This window comes from Poecile atricapillus, chromosome 19 (genome assembly GCF_030490865.1).
Source record: "Poecile atricapillus isolate bPoeAtr1 chromosome 19, bPoeAtr1.hap1, whole genome shotgun sequence".
Classification (NCBI taxonomy): domain Eukaryota; kingdom Metazoa; phylum Chordata; class Aves; order Passeriformes; family Paridae; genus Poecile; species Poecile atricapillus.
In genome coordinates, this window is record NC_081267.1 from 6,646,895 (window position 1) to 6,664,219 (window position 17,325).

The 17,325-nt window shown below is 54.8% G+C and overlaps 1 non-coding gene and 1 pseudogene across 1 annotated transcript; both read right to left on the bottom strand.

Moving 5' to 3' along the window:
- The window catches only part of LOC131586337 (zinc finger protein 271-like), an 80,335-nt pseudogene that overhangs the window by 53,320 nt on the left and 9,690 nt on the right, over positions 1–17,325 (bottom strand).
- LOC131586447 (U2 spliceosomal RNA) lies at positions 3,781–3,973 on the bottom strand. Its single transcript, XR_009279149.1, has one exon. It is a non-coding gene; the product is annotated as a U2 spliceosomal RNA (small nuclear RNA).

Genomic DNA, 17,325 nt, shown 5'->3' on the forward strand with positions numbered 1-17,325 from the left:
GTTTTTGCTTTTAACAGTTGCAGTGAAAGGATTACACCATTAGAAGAATTTTTTGTAATAATTCTACTTTACTATTGTCAGTTCTCTTTGGGCCAGTGGTGTGAGAATCAGTTTTTAGTCAGAGAAGAAAATACTTGATTGCTTTCTAATTTTCGTTTTTATGTTTGTGCGTGGTTCTTAGCGATGGCAAAATTATGGTATGGGTTTTTCCATGTTCACCTTTAAGCTGCATTTTGAAAACAAAATGGGGGGGTGAGGGATGCTCCATGTGAGCCATCCCCTGGCTGCCCAGGAAGAGAAGATTCATTCCAGGCAGCCAGCAGAGGAGCTTCAGAAATGCAAATTAACACCCCTGGGCCAAAGCCTGGACAATGTACCAGGGTCTTCCTGCCTGGGGGAGGAATTGGGCTGAATTCCTCTGCCCCTCACCCCAAGCTCTGCCTGGGGGCACAGATGGAATTTGCACAGCTAAAGGCAGAGCCCATGGTGAAGATATCTGACTCTGCAGCAGAAATTGGTTAAGCTGAAAAGGAAAACAGCAAATGGAGATTGTTGTGAAAACTTCACTATAAAAAATGGGGGTATTATCCCACTCCCCACCTCAACTTGTGCTCTCACTTTCTATGTTATCTAGGGTGAATTAGAGCATTGGGGTTTTTTTGGTACCACAAGTTAAGGGAAATCAGTTGGGAATCCAAGTATGTGCTGATTTAATTAGAGAAAAGCCAAAAATTGATGGAGCCCTGGCTGGAGGGAGCACCCAAAAATGGGGAAAAGATGAACGGCCACCAGAACAAATCCTGCAACACCATGGACCAGGCCCTGGGAACCCTGACAAATTCATATCAGGAGCCAGAGAAACCATTTATCATTTCCATGGCATAATTAGATTACAGGATGTCCTCAAAATAATACCCAACCAGACAGCTCCAGTTCCTGACTTTCTTCCCAACCAATCCACCCAGATGAGGAACACAACATTTCACCATGGGATGGGATCAGATTGTCTTTTAGCAGAAAAAAGAGGCAGAGTTTGTGGAAAGTTAAATGACTCAAACTGCTGTTGGCAAACAGAACACAAAGGAAAAGTGGAGAAACAGATAACAAAAGATATAAGAAAGCAGCTCATATACTGGTCCAAACATGGAAATGGGCAACTTTTTTTGTGGTTCCCTGGCAGACCATGGGTTAAACGAATGTACTTTCTCCTCTTATGTTCTACAGCAACTCTCATCTTTTCACCATGCAGGACACCTTGCTGAGTGCAGCTCATTCAGCAGCTGAGCAAGGGGATGCAGGGGGCAGCCAGGCCTCCTGAGCCACAAACGGCTACAAAAGGACAGAGAATGAGGGCACTGAGAGCAATCCCAAAAACAAAGAACAGCCAGGAAGAAAAAACAGAGTCAGTGAGTGAATCTGCTTGGAGATAGGGCCAGGGACTTGCACATAAGGAAGCAATGGGAGAAAGCATCAGTTTCAGAAAATGTTACTAATTGACAAGGACCACTGCTCAGACAAAGTCCTGCTAAATTCCTGAACTTCCAGAACAACAAAGACTTAACAGAGCCATCAATATCGGATGTTCTACAAAAGTGGTGGGTACATATTAACCGGGACATGCAGGAGGCAGATCGGGAAGTCTGAACCTTCCAAGCACCTCCGCCAGTGGGGAAAGGGACAGGGACACGCGGCCGGGAAAATCAGGACAAAAACGAGGCCGCGTCCTCCAGCAACTGGAGAGAACGCACGGCAAATGCCCCATGGCCTCTCCCTTTGGGCAGCAATAAAGTCACTTGCACACCACTCCTCTGGCTCCTTTGGCCACACAAACCTCTGGCGCCGGGAATTTTCCCGCCCAGCCCCGGGCACAGCGCAGCCACCTCCGGGCTACCGACACGAACCGGGACGAGCCAGCGCTGCTCCGGCACCGGCTCCTGCCGAGGCCGCAGCGGGAAGGAGACCGCGGGCAGCCGCTCCCGCAGCGCCCTCACGCCAGGGCCAACACGGGCCGGCCACGGCACAACCCACCCGCCACAGCCCCCTGCCACCCCCTCCCGGGCCCGCAGCGAGCCCCGAGCCCCGCAGAACCGAGCGCGGCTCCCACCTGCGATGGCCGGGGCCGCCTCCGAGCTCCGCCGCCGCCTCACCGGGCTCCGGCCGCTGCCGCCGCTGCCGGGCCCGCACAGACGCTCCAGCAATGGCGGCTCTCCTGCCCCACGGCCGCCCTGGGGGCGCCAGCGGGGCCGGGCTTGTCCCCGCTCTGCCCAATCAGAGCACGCCAGAACCACGAGTGACGGCAGAAGCAGCCAATCGCAGCCAGCGGCGGGCTCTGCACACGGCACAGCCCCGCCCCGCGCCCTCAGGGCCCCCCGGGCTGTGTGAGGGGAAGGGCGGAGATGAGGAACAGCCCTGGAACGGGCCCGGCCCGAGCCGCCATTGAGCTCCCAACACAAACAAAGTTCTCCGCAGCTCCCGGCCCGCCTTTCCCAGCCCTGGGTGTTCGGTGGCTCCAGCTCAGCGAGAAGACCTGGAGCCTCACTTCTCAGCAGCGCTAATTAGGAGGCATCAGGGCATCGCTCGGATTTCCCCCTAAAAGGGAAAACTGCCCCAAATCCCTGTGGATGAGTGGGGGAGGAGAGAGATTTCTGGCAGAAAACTCCAAAAACTCAGAGCAGGATCATGAGAAGTAAAGGAAGACCCTTAAAACCAGCTCCCCCCACCCCTCCCTCCTCCCAGCTGTGCCTCCTCCCCCGGCAGTGCAGGGACACAGGGAATGGGGCCATGGTCACTCCATCCCCCGGGGCTTTTCCCCCTGCTCAGGGACAGGAGTCGTTCCCCTGCTGGACCCTGGGCTCTCTCCCACCGGAGACTTCTCCAGGAACTTCTCCAAGCTGGGTCCATCCCATGGGGAACAGCCCCCTCACAGTGCTGCAGCGTGGGTCACTCTGCCACGGGGTCAGTCCTTCCAGGACAGGCGGCTCCAGCAAGGGCCCCTCTGTCCACAGGTGTCCCCCGGGGCCACAGCCTCATCTCAGGCATTGCCCTGCTCCGGCATGGGCTTCTCCAGGGGCCACGGGTGGATCTCTGCATCCTCGTGGACCTCTGCATCTGGTACCTCCATCTTTGGATCCATCCAGGGATTGGATCTGCTGAACACAGAGGAAACTTCCAGAACCTTCTCTCAGAACCCAGCCCTGTAGAAAGCCCAGCTATCAAAAGCAGGCTGTGCAAACCCAATACAGCCCAAACAGTAGGGACACAGATAGCCAGCAGCTCAGGTGTACCCCAAAATGGGTATCCAGATGTCCACGAGCTCAGGTGTGCCCAGAAATGCAGCCCCAGGTGTAGGAGTGAAAACGGGCTTGCGGTGAGCCAGGCTGCGCTTGGGATAAGCAGTTTATTATTTAGGTAGAGGGTGGAAGAGATCCATTTACGCTGCCAGCCACAGCATAAATGCATTCAAAGAGGGACGGAGAGAGCGGAAAGGGGAGGCTGAGAGCATGAGGGCAGAAGGTAATTAAAGGGGTAGAGAGAGAGGGGCAAGAGGGGGTAAGAGAGCCTAAGAGGTTAAGAAGTAAAGAGAAGTTAAGTAAGAGAGCAAAGTTCTTGTTCGGCAGGAGAATGCAGGAGCGAGGCTGAGTGGCGAAGGCAGAGCCCCTTTGTGAGCGCGACGGGGCCGATAGGGGGGCAGCGCTGGCGGCAGCGGATATCGCGATAGCGGCCAGGCGGCGCGGCTCAAAGAAAAGCCCAGTCTATCTTTAACCCATAAGGTGACCCCGATCGGGGTGCACCAGCTCCCGGAAGCACTGTAATACCGCGACGATGCGCGGAGTGGAAGAAGCAAGCTCCGGGTCCAACTCCCGAATCCAAAAATTCGTTTAATACAAAAATCCTCTCATCGAGGACGTATCAGATATTAAACTGATAAGAACAGATACTACACTTGATCTTAGCCAAAAGGCCGAAAAGCGATGCGGGAGTTCCCACCCCGCACCGATCCCACCCGGATCTGCCTTTTAGCACCTCACGGCCACCCCCGCGCCGCCCCCGCAGCTGCTCCGGGCCGTTCCCGGCCTCTTTCCGCGCCCCCTCCCGCATTTCCCGCTCGCGTCCCGCCCGATCCGACCCCACTGAACCCCGAAACCCCCCAGAAAACATTCTCCCAGCGTGCCTTTCGCGCACTGTGACTCGATAAATCTGCATAACCCCGCCCCTCACCCCGGCAGCGCGGGAAGTTTCAAACGGGACAGCGGAAGCCTGGGAGAATTGGGGAAAATTCGGGATTTTGGGAGTCTCGGCTACCCCTGGTGCGACCAGCGAGGATGAGGAGGCGGCGGGTCCTGCCGGGGGTCGCTTTGGGAGGTGTTACCTCGGCACACCTGCGCGGATGTCTCCTGGAGGAGAGGAGGGGCTGGGTGGGAGCTGGGGGAGCACCTGGAGGCACCTGGAGGCTCCCGGAGGCTCCTGGGCACGCGGCGCTGCTGAAGGAGGCGCTGAGGGAGCAAAGCCTTGTGCTGAAGCAGAGTGGATGCGATCCTTTTCTACCCAATTTCATGTGCCCGGTACCCTCAGTTCCATCCCGGTTCTTCCCAAGTGCCTCCCCGATATATCCTTGTGACGCCGGCAAAAAGAGCGGGCAGTGAGAGGAGAAAGAGTTTGAACCCAGGCAGAAACCTTCCTTCCATAAGTGCCTTTTTAAATGGAGGAGGAACCCCCTTCACGGGCGATTCTCAGAGCTTCAATCACGCCTTTTTCATTACTTCTCCGATTAACGGGAAAACACCATTTCCCTTAATTTCCGCGTCAGAGAACACAAAGGCGTGGGGCCGGGAGGGCTGATAGAGGCACCGGCCCTGGCAGGGACCCCGCCGGGGATCGCGGAGCTCCCGGGCCGTGCCCGCCGCCCTCACTGGGGTCGCCATCGCTCCCTGAGGGAGGCGCCGCCATGAGGGGAGGGCGGGGCCAGTGTCGGTAACCACGCCCATTGTGGGCGGGCCAGGTCCCGCTCCCGGCAGCGGCGCGGGGATGGCGGCGGAGGAGCCTCAGCAGCCGCAGCCGGAGCTGCTCGGCTGGAAGGTACCGACAGAGCCCCCTCACACATCCCCATCCCGCCACCCTCGGGATGCGATCCCCCGCTTCTCCCACGCGCCGCGGCCTCGCTCCTCCCGGGAGGGCCTCGATCATCCCGGCAGCCCCTGGACCGACCCCAGATCCCCGGACCCACCGCCGAAATCCCCCAAAACCGCCCGATCCCTCCGCGCCTTCCCAGCCCTCCCCTCTCAGGACCCTCTCAGGGGGACCCCGGTGGGCCGGGGAGCCGCTCGGGACGCCCCCGCGAACCCCCCGGTGTCCCCCCAGGAGTGAACTGCCTGGCCTACGACGAGCCATCATGGTGCAGCAGGATTGGATCCAGCCGGAGGTGGGAAACCCCCGCCCCAAATCCTCCCCTGGAGCCCCTCCGGCCGCGCCCCGCGGGGGTCCCGGAGCCCCCCGAGGCCGTGACCCCCCCCTGGTTTCCCCCTCCACCCCAGATCGCGGTGCAGAACCCGCTGGTCTCGGAGCGCCTGGAGCTGTCCGAGCTCTACAGGGAGTACGCCGAGGATGACCACGTGTACCAGGAGAAGATCAAGGTGCGGCACTGGGGGGCACCGGAACATACTGGGGGGACACTGGGATAGCAGTAGGGGACTGAGAGCTGCTCTGGGACACTGGGATGGGGCTGGGCTTGGCACTGGGACACACTGGGAGATACTGGGAAGCACTGGGACATACTGGGAACAGTGCTGGGGTCAGATTCGGAACTGCTCTGGGACACTGGGATGGGCCTGGGAGGAGCTGGGACACACAGTATGGAACTGGTGGTGGCACTGGGACATACTGGGAACAGCACCGGGCTGGGACTGGGAGCTGCTTTGGAACCTGGGACGGGGATGGACACAGCCCAGGGATACTGGGAGATGCTGGGAACAGCACCAGTATCGGACTGGGAGGCACTGGGACACCAGGCCAGGGTTGGCTGTAGCTGGGCTGTCCTGGGGCTGTACTGGGGTTGTCCTGGGGCTGTCCCCGTGCCCCCCCGGTGTCCCCACGGACCCTGCCACCCCCAGGATCTGCTGCAGAAATATTCTACATCCGCAAGAAGCGGCTGGATGGGAACTGCTTCTACCGCACCTGGAGGCACTGCTGGGGGACAGGCAAGAGCTGCAGCGGTACGGACCCCCAGGGACCCCCAGAAACAGCCCCAGGGACCCCGAAGAAACACCCCTAGAGATGTCCCAAAAACAGCCCTGGAGACCCCCCCAAAAACTCCCAGAGACCCCCCAAAATACTTCCAGAGACTTGCAGAAAAACCCTAGGGACCCCAAAAATAACCCCAGGGACCCAAAAACACTCTGAGAGACCCAAAACTCCCAGAGACTCCCTAAAATCCCTAGAGATCCCCCCCTCCCAAACTACCCGGAGACCTCCCCCAAAAGCCCCAGCCTCCAAAACACCTTGAGAACCCCCCCCCCCCAAACCCCCCTGAGTCCCCCCGCCAATCCACCCAGAAGTTGCCCCCGAGCCCCCCTGCGCTGTCCCCACCATCCTCTGGTTCCCTCCTGGTGCCTTCAAACCCCCTCCCCAGAGCCCTTGGGATGCCCCCCGAGCCCCCCGATGCCCCCCCAAATTTAAGGAGGTGTCAGCACGGAGCAAGGAGGAGCTGGTGGCGCAGGGCTTCACCAAGTTCACCACTGGGGACTTCCACAACACAATGGGGCTCGGGGGGCGGCTTTGGCGGGTTTAGAGGGCTCTAGGGGGGTCTGCAGGGGTCAGGAACCCCCCCAAACCCCTCAGAGACACTTCAAGCACCCTCCCAGTTGCCCCAACCCACCCAGGATCCCTGTAACCTCCTCTCAATCCTTTCCCAGCCTCCTCAGGATCCACCAAAAATCCCTCCTGTTCCTCTCAGGATCCCACAGCCCCCTCCCAGTTGCCCCCCACTGCCCCAGGACCCCCAAACCCTCTCCCAGTCGCTTCCCAGTCCCACCGGGACTCACCAAGACCCCTCCCAGACTCTTCCAAGCACAAAGAACCTCATCTGAACCCTTGCTTTTCCAGCCCTAGTCTCCTTCCAGCCCCTCCAGGCTCACTCAGATCCCTCCCAGTTACATCCAGCAGCCCCAAAATCCCTCCCAGTTTCCACCAGGATCCCTGGAACTCCATCCCACCCTCCCCAACATCCTTCAAACCCCTTCTCAGCCATCCCAGGCACCTGACTCCCTCTCCCAGTTTAAACCAGTCTCTCTCAAATTCACAGTTAATCCCAGCACTGCCAAATCCCCCTCCCAGTCCCCCCGGTGCCTCCCCCGCTGCCCCCGGCGCTGTGGGGGCCGGGCCGTGCCCCAGTGCCGGCTCAGGGGGTGCTCCAGGCTGACGTGCTCCACCTGGCAGCTGGAGCTGAGCCCGCATTGCCGGGGGCGGTTTCCAGCAGCACCAGGAGCTGCTGGCTCCAGTCCCCGCTGGGGAGCACGGCAGTGGCCAGCACGTGGCCCGAGAGCTCCTGCTGGCCCTGGGACCAGCTCAGCTGGATCTGTGCGGGGTAGAAATCCATCAGGGAGCAGAGGAGGCGGCCGGGGCCGGGCTGGGAGTTAAAGGGCACCAGGGAGATGGAAACGCTGGGGGCACTGGGAGAGAGCGGGGACACACTGGGATCAGCTGGGGGAGAACTGGGAGAGAGAGGAGAGGAGTGGTTTGGTATTGAGAGGGACTGGGAATGGACTGGCGGGGAGTGGGAATGGACTGGCAGGGACTGGGGTGGCGCTGAGAGAGATGGGAGTGGATGGGGGGCCACTGGATAAGAGGGTGGAGGTCTGGGACTGAAGTGAAAATGACCTGGGAGTAGACTGGAAGTGGAAAGGGAATGGGCTAAGAAGGAGTGGGAGGGACTCTGGGGCCTCTGGGCGGGACTGCGGTGGCACTGGGCGGGACTCTGGTGGCACTGGGAGGGGCTGTGGTGACACTGGGAGGGGCTGTGGTGGCACTGGGAGGGACTTTGGTGGCACTGGGAGGGGCTGTGGTGGCACTGGGAGGGACTCTGGTGGCACTGGGAGGGACTCTGGTGGCATTGGGAGGGGCTGTGGTGGCACTGGGAGGGACTGGGAATGAAGCGCGCGGCACTGGGAGGCCGAGTCCAGCGCGGGCACTCAGCTCTGTGGATCTGCCTGGCAACTGATGAGTCATCCGTGAGCCGCGATCTGATTGGCTGGTGGGCGTCAAATCCACGCAGGGGTCGAGCTGGACAGGCAGGGGTGCTGGGAGTGACTGGGATGGACTGGGAGAGATTGGGACGAACTGGGAGAGCCACGGGAGCCCCTGGGAGGGACAAGAGGCCCCAGGCATGGGCACAAGGAAGGCTGAGGGCTCTGGGGTGATTCCCAGGGAGGTTTCGAGGGACACGGCCGGGCCCCTCTCTGTGTCCCGCGAGCAGCGGCCCGGACAGAAAAGTTCAGGAGCAGAAGGAGGTGTTTCTCAAGATTGATTTTAATTCTCATTCTCCCGTTCTGATTTGCTCAGTCCTAACTTCAATTCATTTTCCCATGGTGGGCTGTTGTGCCTGTGATGGTGATCCCTGAGGGACTTCTCCCTGCCCTTGTCGTGACCCAAGAGGACTTGGATTTGTTTCAGTTCAGTGGAATTCATGGTGATTTGGGGGGAGCTGGAGCAAAGCAGCTGGAAAGCACAGTGGGCTTGACAGGGACTGAACCAGGACAGGAGTTGAGGCTGCCTTGAATGAGCTCTCACAATGTGAAGCTTCGTGGGGTCTTTCTAAGGGAATTTTGTTGAATATTTACATTCATTATTAAAAAGCAGAGTCACAAGTGGAGCTCCGCATTCAGCTTGAAATGAGGGGATGGAACGTGGGCATTGGAACTTCCTTAACCTCAGGTAGTTCCTTGATACTCCACACTTCGGCTTTGGCAATGTGAAGCCCTTCAGCAGCAAGGTCTGTCCCACCCACTGGTTTCTGGCTGAGAGCCAGCTCACACAGTGTCACAGCCTCTTCTGGATTCCTTGAGGCCCTGTAGTGTCACCGTGGCCCCTTGGCTGCATGAGGCCACTGTGTGGTGCAGAGTGCCACAATGTTCTCCTTGGTTGTGCAGTGTCACTATGGACCCCTGGTCACACCAGGTCCTGCAGTGTCACAATGGGCCCTTGGTTCCATGAGGCCCCGGTATCACAAAGGCCCCTTGGTTCCATTTGGCCCCACAGCACCACAATGGACCCCTGGTTCTGCACAGGGTCACTGTGGGCCTCTCAGTTCCGTGAGGCCCTGCAGTGTCACAAGGGTCCTTTGCTTCCCCAGAGTGTCCCAATCATCACGGAATGGCAAAATCCAATTGGTTGGAAAAGACCTTTGAGATCATCAAGCCCAAGCAATGCCCTCATACCACCCTGTCACCCAGACCATGCCACTAAGTGTCACTGGAGAGGGACAGTGACACTGCCACCTCCCCCCTGGCCAGCCCATTCCAATTCCCAATCAGCCTTTCGGGGAAGAACTCCTTCCTATTGTCCAGCCTAAACCTGCCCTGGTGCAGCTTAAGGCTGTGTCTCCTTGTCCTGCCCTCCAGCAGACCTGTCTTAATGCTGAAAATTGAGGCAAAGGAGGTGTTGAGTACCTCAGCCTTTTCCTCATCTTTGGTAACCATATCCCCCCCAGTAAGGAATGGAGGTTGTCCATAGCCTTCCTTTTGCCATTCATGCAATAAAAGCATTTTTATTATGATTTATTATTTATTTATTATTTATTATTTATTTATTATTTTTAAATGCTTATAAAAGCATTTTTATTATCCTTCACAGAAGCAGCCAGATTAAGGTCTAACTGAGCTTTCACCTCTCTACTTTTCATTCTGCATGACCTAATGACATCCTTAAACATTTCCTGAGTTGCCTGCCCCTCTGTCCAAAGGTGATGCACCCTCATCTTTTCACTGAGTTCCTCCAAAAGCTCCCTGCCCACCCAGGTTGGTCATTTTCCTCACCAGCTCATTTTTTGTCACAGAGGGACAGGCTGCTCCTGCTCCTTCAAGATTTCTTTCTTGAAGTGTGTCCATCCTTCCTGGAATCTTTTGTTTTAAAAAGCTGTTTCCCTTAAAAAACTCAGTATCTGATTTGGTACTCCCCAAATCTGCATCCTTAATCGGCTGAAGTCTGCTCTTCCTAAGTCCAGTGTAGGAGTTTTGTTGATGCCCCTCCTTCTTTCACAGAATATTTCAAAACTCGATGATTTCATGGTCACTGTACCCCAGGCAGCCTCCAACCCCCACATCCCCCAGCAGCCCTTATCTGTTTGTGAGCAGCAGGAGACACAGCTTTCCTGGGCAGTGGCAAGAGAAGGAAACCTCCCCAAAGTGCAGCTTGGCAGGTTCAGCCTGGAGGGGAGGAGAAAGAAAAGTCCCTGCCAGGGTAGAATTTTGGTGCAGGAGGTGTCCCAGCGTGAGACTGGACCATGCCATGGCTGAGTGTGCCAGGAGCCGGCAGTCAGTGGGGCCCAGGGATGCTCCAAGGGACTTGGAGTTTTGCTTCTGACTCCTTGAGCAGCTCCTTCAACCTTCTCTCAGTGCCTGAGGGTCCTGGACTCAGCCCCAAATCCAGCCTGGGGTTCATTAAAATACAGAAAGCCTCGGGGGCTCTTTCTCTTCCTTCCACTGTCTTCAAGTCCAAGGCTTGTGCAGCTGCTTGGAGTCAGTTTGGAGTTCTGTTAAGGAGGAAGATTTGAAAATCCACCACTTTTTTTTTTTTTTTTACAATCAAGGAGATATTTTTTTTTATTTTTTAGTTGAGAGAAGAGGTGACAGAAGCATTCCCCAAGTGATCCTGATGCTGAATGTCTCCTTAGGAGGTCTGGTCACGGAGAAGAATGAGCCCCTTGTGGGCTGCCCCTGTTTGGACAACCTGCTCCTCACCCCGAGCCTCAGCATGTCTGACATCGCCCACCTGGGACTGACATCCCAAAATATTGAGAACATTTATCAATTTTTCTTTATCATTAAAATCTAATCAATTAATAAAAATAAAATTTTACTTTTTATAATAATTCTGTATTTTTATAACCTAATTTTTATATCTCTATAACAGAACTGATAAATTTTTAGCGACTAAAAATATTATCGATCCTTGGTTCAAAGTATCACAATTTCCTTCATTAATTAATTGACCACTATTTCTCCCTCTTTATGCTAATTATTATTTTTAGTCCTTTGGTCATAATTTTTAAATTTTTCTCAGACAGGGTAAAAGGAACCACTTTGGGTTCCATGAAGACTTTTCTGGGGAACATTTGGGGCAGTTTTGGGTCTGGGGAGGGACTTTAGAGAGAACCTGGGGGTCTGGAGGACACTTGGGGGAGCCGGGTGGGCACTTGGAGGGGCACTTAGGGATTCTGTGGGACAATTCGGGGTCCAGGGGAGCACTTGGGGGTCCAGGGGGGCACTTGGAGGTCAGGGAGGGGAATCTGGGGGCCCTTCGGGGTCCGGGCGGGCACTCGGGAAGCTGTAACAGGGAATCTCTGGGCCGCGGGGGATGATGGGAGTTGTAGGCGCCGGTATAATACGGTTTAATGGGGCCGCAGAGCATCACGGGAGTTGTAGGCGCAGCTCCAATGGGTTCCGGTGAGGCGCGGGGCATGACGGGAGATGCAGTCCCGGCTGGAATAGCGCTCTATGGGCGCCGCGGAGCATGATGGGAGCTGTAGTCCCGGAAGTGACTCGGAAGGAGTGTTCGGCGGTGTGGGGAAGCGCTTGGAGAAAACTTTTGCGTCCGAGCCGTGCTGCAGGTGCTCGGGGCGAATGTATACGGCTCGGGAGCACTTGGGGGGAACCTGGGGAGCTGTAACCGGGATCTTTAGGGCGCGGGGCACGGCAGGAGGTTTGGGCGCGGAACTGTGTTGTGGGATGATGGGAGAGGAATTCCCAGGAGTGGCTGGAAGGGGAATCTGTGGGGTCAGGAGCATTCAGGGATCCAGGGACGCTTTGGGGGGCTTCGAACGGGCGCTGAGGGGGCACTCAGGGATCCTGAAGGGTTTGGGGGAGACTTATGGGACCTATGGGGGGCGATCCCGGGGTTCTGGGGAGCGCAGGGCATATTCCCAGTTCCTCACAACCTGGTCTCAGTTGCCCCCTGCAGGCTCCTACTCACTGCCAGTATGATCCCAGTATGATCCCAGTATGATGTCAGTACACAGCCAGCGCCATCTCAGCCACTGCCAGGATGATCCCAGTACAAACCAGTCCCTGCCAGTGCTGCCACTCCTGGGATCCCCCAGCCCTCTCTGTGTTTCCCCCTCCCGCATCTCCCCAGAGCAGCCCCAAGGGCTGGCAGTCCCCAGCCAGGGTCCCCAGCCAGCCCCAGGTTGGATCTGCAGCCCCCAATTTTCCCAGTTTCCCTCTCCTTTTCCCCGGGCCGGGTTCCCCCCGTCCCCAGCGGGTGGGAGCAGCGGAGAGCCCCGCGCTGCCCATCCCGACCTGTCCCGGCTCCATCCCCGCTCCTGCCATGGGCTGTGAGGGGTTTGGGAACGGGGCACCGAGGGTGTCACTGCTCCTGGGGGAGGAGGAGGAGGGATGGAAGAGGAGGGATGAAGAAGGAGAGAGAGAAGGGATGGAAGTAGGAGAAGGCGCTGGCGTTAGGGAGGAGAAGGAGGAGGGATGGAAGGGGAGGAGAGGGAGGAAGATGTTGTAAATACTCCACAAACCCCTTCAGTCTTGTTCCCCATGGGGATGTGTCCGCCCTTCTCAGAACACGGGCGGGAAGGGGTCTCAAAATATATCCAACATGGACCTAAGGTATTTTAGACAGAGAAGGCTCAGATTTCTGAGACGTGGTCCTGGGTTCATTGTATGTGGATCTCCCAGGGTAAGAAAGAGGCTGAGATTCCTCGGGTGCTCTCTTAAACTTGGGGGAGGGGGTGGCCAGGGGATACAGGGGGGTTACAGCCAATGGGATAGGGAAAAGAAAAGGGAGGTTAGGTAGGGACTAACCTTATAGAACACCAAGGGTGAGTTCTTCCCTTGGGACAGACCATTATTTTTTAAATGAACTTCAACAGGAAGAGGAGGGACAAAGGAGGATCAGGGAAAGGAGAAGGAACCAAGAGGTCAAGAACTCCCTGAATTCACAGTCCCCCACCTGTGGGATCATCACCCCCCATCTCACAGGTGCCCCGAGAGGGGGAGCTCAGCCCAGATCTTCTGGGGGGTCCCTGGGTTGGGTTTTTGGGGGGAGGGGCGATATTTAAGAATTAAGGACTGCGAAGCTGAGCAGAAACTACCCCTTGTGAAGACATTGGGGGTTCCAGCATTCCTAAGTGGGGAGATGGAAATGAGGGGAACTTTTCAGATTCCTGGCACTCCCAGCAGCCTGGGGAGGACAGGGACCGAGCAGACAAAGGACCCCCAGTACACGTGTGACCCCCAGCAGCTGGGACAGGGGGGAACCCCTGAACACCAAAAGGGGAGAGACCAGAGATGGGGAACTCCTGGGAGGCATTTTCAGGGCTGAATCTTGGTGTTTGGGAGGTTTTTATGGATAGCTTGGGATTTCTAGAGATGGACTTGGGCAGGAGGAACCCCCTAATCCAATGTGCTCATGAATTGTATTTCTCTCCAAACCAGGATTTCCCAATCCCAGACCTTGGCCAGATGGAGAAGGAGGCTGTGAGGAAGAGGAAGATGCCCCAGGACACCCAGGCAGGTGAGGAGGAAGTCAGTGCCCCTTTCCCCCTCTCTCCTGCTCCATCTCCCAGCCCAGCATGGCCCCCGGCTGCAGGACAACCCCGCTGCCGACGCCGTCCTGCCGGGGACACACTGGGGGGATCTCCTTCCCCTTCCCTCTGGCACGGAGGCAAATCCCATCCTCTCCTTGTCCTTCCTCCCCCAGACAAGGAGCTGAGGATGGAGACCAGGGAGGACAAATCCCCACAGCAGAACCTCATGGAAGAGGCCGTTTTCAGTGGTACCACAGTGCAGGAATACAATGGGGAGGAAAAGTCCCAGAGATCCCGCCGGAGGAGGGGCTCCAAACCCATCCCAGGGTGCTCTGAGGAGGAAAGACCCACCCTGTGCCGGGAAGGCGGCCGGAGATCCAGCCGGGGCTCTGAGCTGGTGGTCCATGAGCAGCTTCAGGATGGGGAGAAGCCCTACAAGTGCTTGGAGTGTGGGAAGAGCTTCAGCCAGAGCAACAGCCTGATCTGCCACCAGATGATCCACACTGGGGAATGGGCCTATCAGTGTGGGGAATGTGGGAAGGGCTTCAGCTGCAACTCCGAACTCATCCGTCACCAGCGCATCCACGCTGGGGAGAGGCCCTACGAGTGTCCCGAGTGTGGGAAGAGGTTTCACAGGAGCTCCAATCTCCTCAGACACGAGCGGATTCACACGGATGAGAGGCCCTTCCGCTGCCCTGACTGCAGGAAGGGCTTCAAGCGAAACTCCCACCTCATGAGGCACCGGCGCATCCACACTGGGGAGAGGCCCTACGAGTGTCCCCAGTGTGGGAAGAGCTTCTCTGTGAGCTCTCACTTGACCCAACACCAACAGAGGCACCGGTAAGGGAAGCCCTGTGAGTGCCCCAAGTGCAGGAAGAGCTTCGTGTGCTGCCCCAGCTCGATCCCCCATCAGAGGACCCACGTTGGGCAGAGCCCTGATGACCCACGTTCCCAGTGATCTGTGTTGGGAACACACTGGGCTGGAGATCATTTTATTTTGGTTTCAATTATCTTTTGCTTCATCTTCATCTATTTAAAACAGAGAAATAACAGAGTGGTAAAAATCAACAAATTCATCAAAGGCATCTAGAGCCTCACATTTTACTAGTGCTTCAAGGGAATCTGGGAGATACTTGGGAGGATTTGGGGGTTGTGGGGTTATTTGGTGTAATTGTCTCCATTTCTTGGCACTCAAAGAGACGAGAGGCTTCTATCTGTCTCCTCAAAACCACTCTATGCCACTGAATCCTACTCAGTCCCTCTCCAAAATTATTTAGTTTCACAGCCCTTCAGGGTGTGTTGCCTTAAGTTTTAGCTTTCATATTTTTCATATTCTGTGCTGCCTACCTTTGTAGTTTTGAACTCCATATTAAGTATTAGTGAGCTCTCTTCACAGAGTAGGTAGACAAAACAATTCCTTTTCTAGCTTGATACCAAGGACAGTTGTTACAAGTTCCAGGCCCGAAAGCATAAACAAGGGTGGACTGAAGAGAGAAAACAAGAAGGATGGGACTTCATCATCTGAAGCTGTAATTGGACAATGAACCCCAATATGCAGATTAACCTAAACTTCTAAAAATGTGGGACTTTGTGATGAGTTGTCCATTTTTGTGACCACTTTTGCTCCATCTTGGGTGTAGCCCTGGACAGGCTCTTGTACTGCCCAAGGTGTATCTGTAACGTGCTGGTCGTGAGTGGAGAGACAAAATCCACGACTCGTGCTCCAGGTGCTCATCAGACAAAACAGCCTCATTTATTATTCAGAACTCACTTGAATACCAAATTCAAATTTCCCAGGCTAGACAGCCATTGGCTGATACTTCCCTCCGTGCCCTGCATCCTGGCCAGTGGTGTGCAGTGGTTCAGACATGAATTAGGCTGGCTAAATTAGATTTGTGTTATGGCTAAAGTAGATTTACTGCTAAATTAGATTTGTGTTATGTCTAGATTTACTTTGTCCAGTCCTGACCAACTGTACTATGACCATACTGTGACTATTTACCCTTTTTGGTTAAATTAAAAAATAGAAAATGCTCTCTGTTATCCTATATGCAAGGGCCCTTTGCAGACATGATAACAGGGACAGCATGGGTTTAATTTGAAAGAAGTTTCTAGTTAACTTGACACACTTAATTCTCTTCAGCAAGCAATATGCTTTGTGTACTAAATTGAGTTTGCAACACTCCCTTCCAGGAGCTGGCAGACAGGATCACAATCCTTCAAGCTAACAAACCACAGGTTAACTACTTATAGTTAAAAGTTACAACTTAACATTAAAAAACAAGAAAGTATTTAGAACTGAGATTATCCTGAACTCTTTAAACAAGAAACAAAAAACATTCAATGTTTAGAACCGTGAGAAAAACCCAACTTAGCAGAAAAACAATTTGTAAACAAACAGTTTTTAAATGAACTGTCTTTTCAAGAGTCTGATTTTCATGGTGAATAAGTTGTTCTGGTTACTCTTCTTCAATCTCCTCCATCACATCCGTAGAGGTACTGTCAGGAGGGTGTTGTTTGTGTCCTTTGGCTGTATGTTCAACTCTTTCACATCGGTTGCAGCTTGCATTATCACTTCTTTGTCCCTGAGCTGTCCCCTGTGGAATGGGCTGGTGTGGACAGTTTATTTTCCCGTGGCCTTGTTGTCCACACTTGTAGCAATGGGGTGTGAGTTTAACAGCAGCTGTAATAGAATTGGCTAGCATATCCATGTGATGAGATCCACTCCCAACCTTAGCACATGCTGTAATCATCTCCTCCAGGGATGGATTCCCTTGAGGTAATGCAGCTATAATTTTTCTACAGTCTTGGTTTGCATTATCTCGTGCCAGTTGTAGCATTAATTGACCCCTTGCTTCACTGCATATATAGCTCATGGGGGTTTTGTCTTCTACTTGAATAGCTTTGGGTTGGCACTGACAAGTTGGTAATTTTTGTTAGAGCTCACATTGCTAAGTCTTTCACTTGTGTTAGAATTGCAGAGTTCAAGCGAGCCTGGGTTTGGGGATCTTCTGATACTGCTGAATGATTTATTGAATGAACAGCCTTAGCTACTTTGCTTTCTGGGGTCCCACCACACATTCCTCCCTTTTGTTTTTCAGTAATTCCTGTTAAAGTGCCATGTGCTCTTCCCACAATGGCCTGTTTTATTGTTATTTGAGGAACGCCAGTGTGGTGTGTTACACTCCAGGGCTGCAGGAAATGTTTTGTTTTCTGTGAGATGTGTGTTGTTTTGATGCTATGAGGGATGCTCAAAACAGCAAAGGCTGACTGCCAGTGTGCAATGGCATCCCGACCCTTTTCTCTTGTGTGTTTTATAGCACATATTGCTGATGAAAAGGTATCTATGGATAAATGTACATATTTTAAATGTCTAAATTCAGGGATGTGTGTGACATGGGTTTAGCAGATTTGTAAGGCACGCAGTCCACAAGGGTTTGCTCCCGTCTGCAGTGGTGCAGTGTGGCCCTGGTGTCCTGATGGGACACTTGTGGTTGGGTTCTTTTTCCCCCTTGGACTGAAGATTGACGAGAGAGAGGCAGTTTTCTCTTGTTTGGACTTGGTTGTTTATTCTTCTTTTA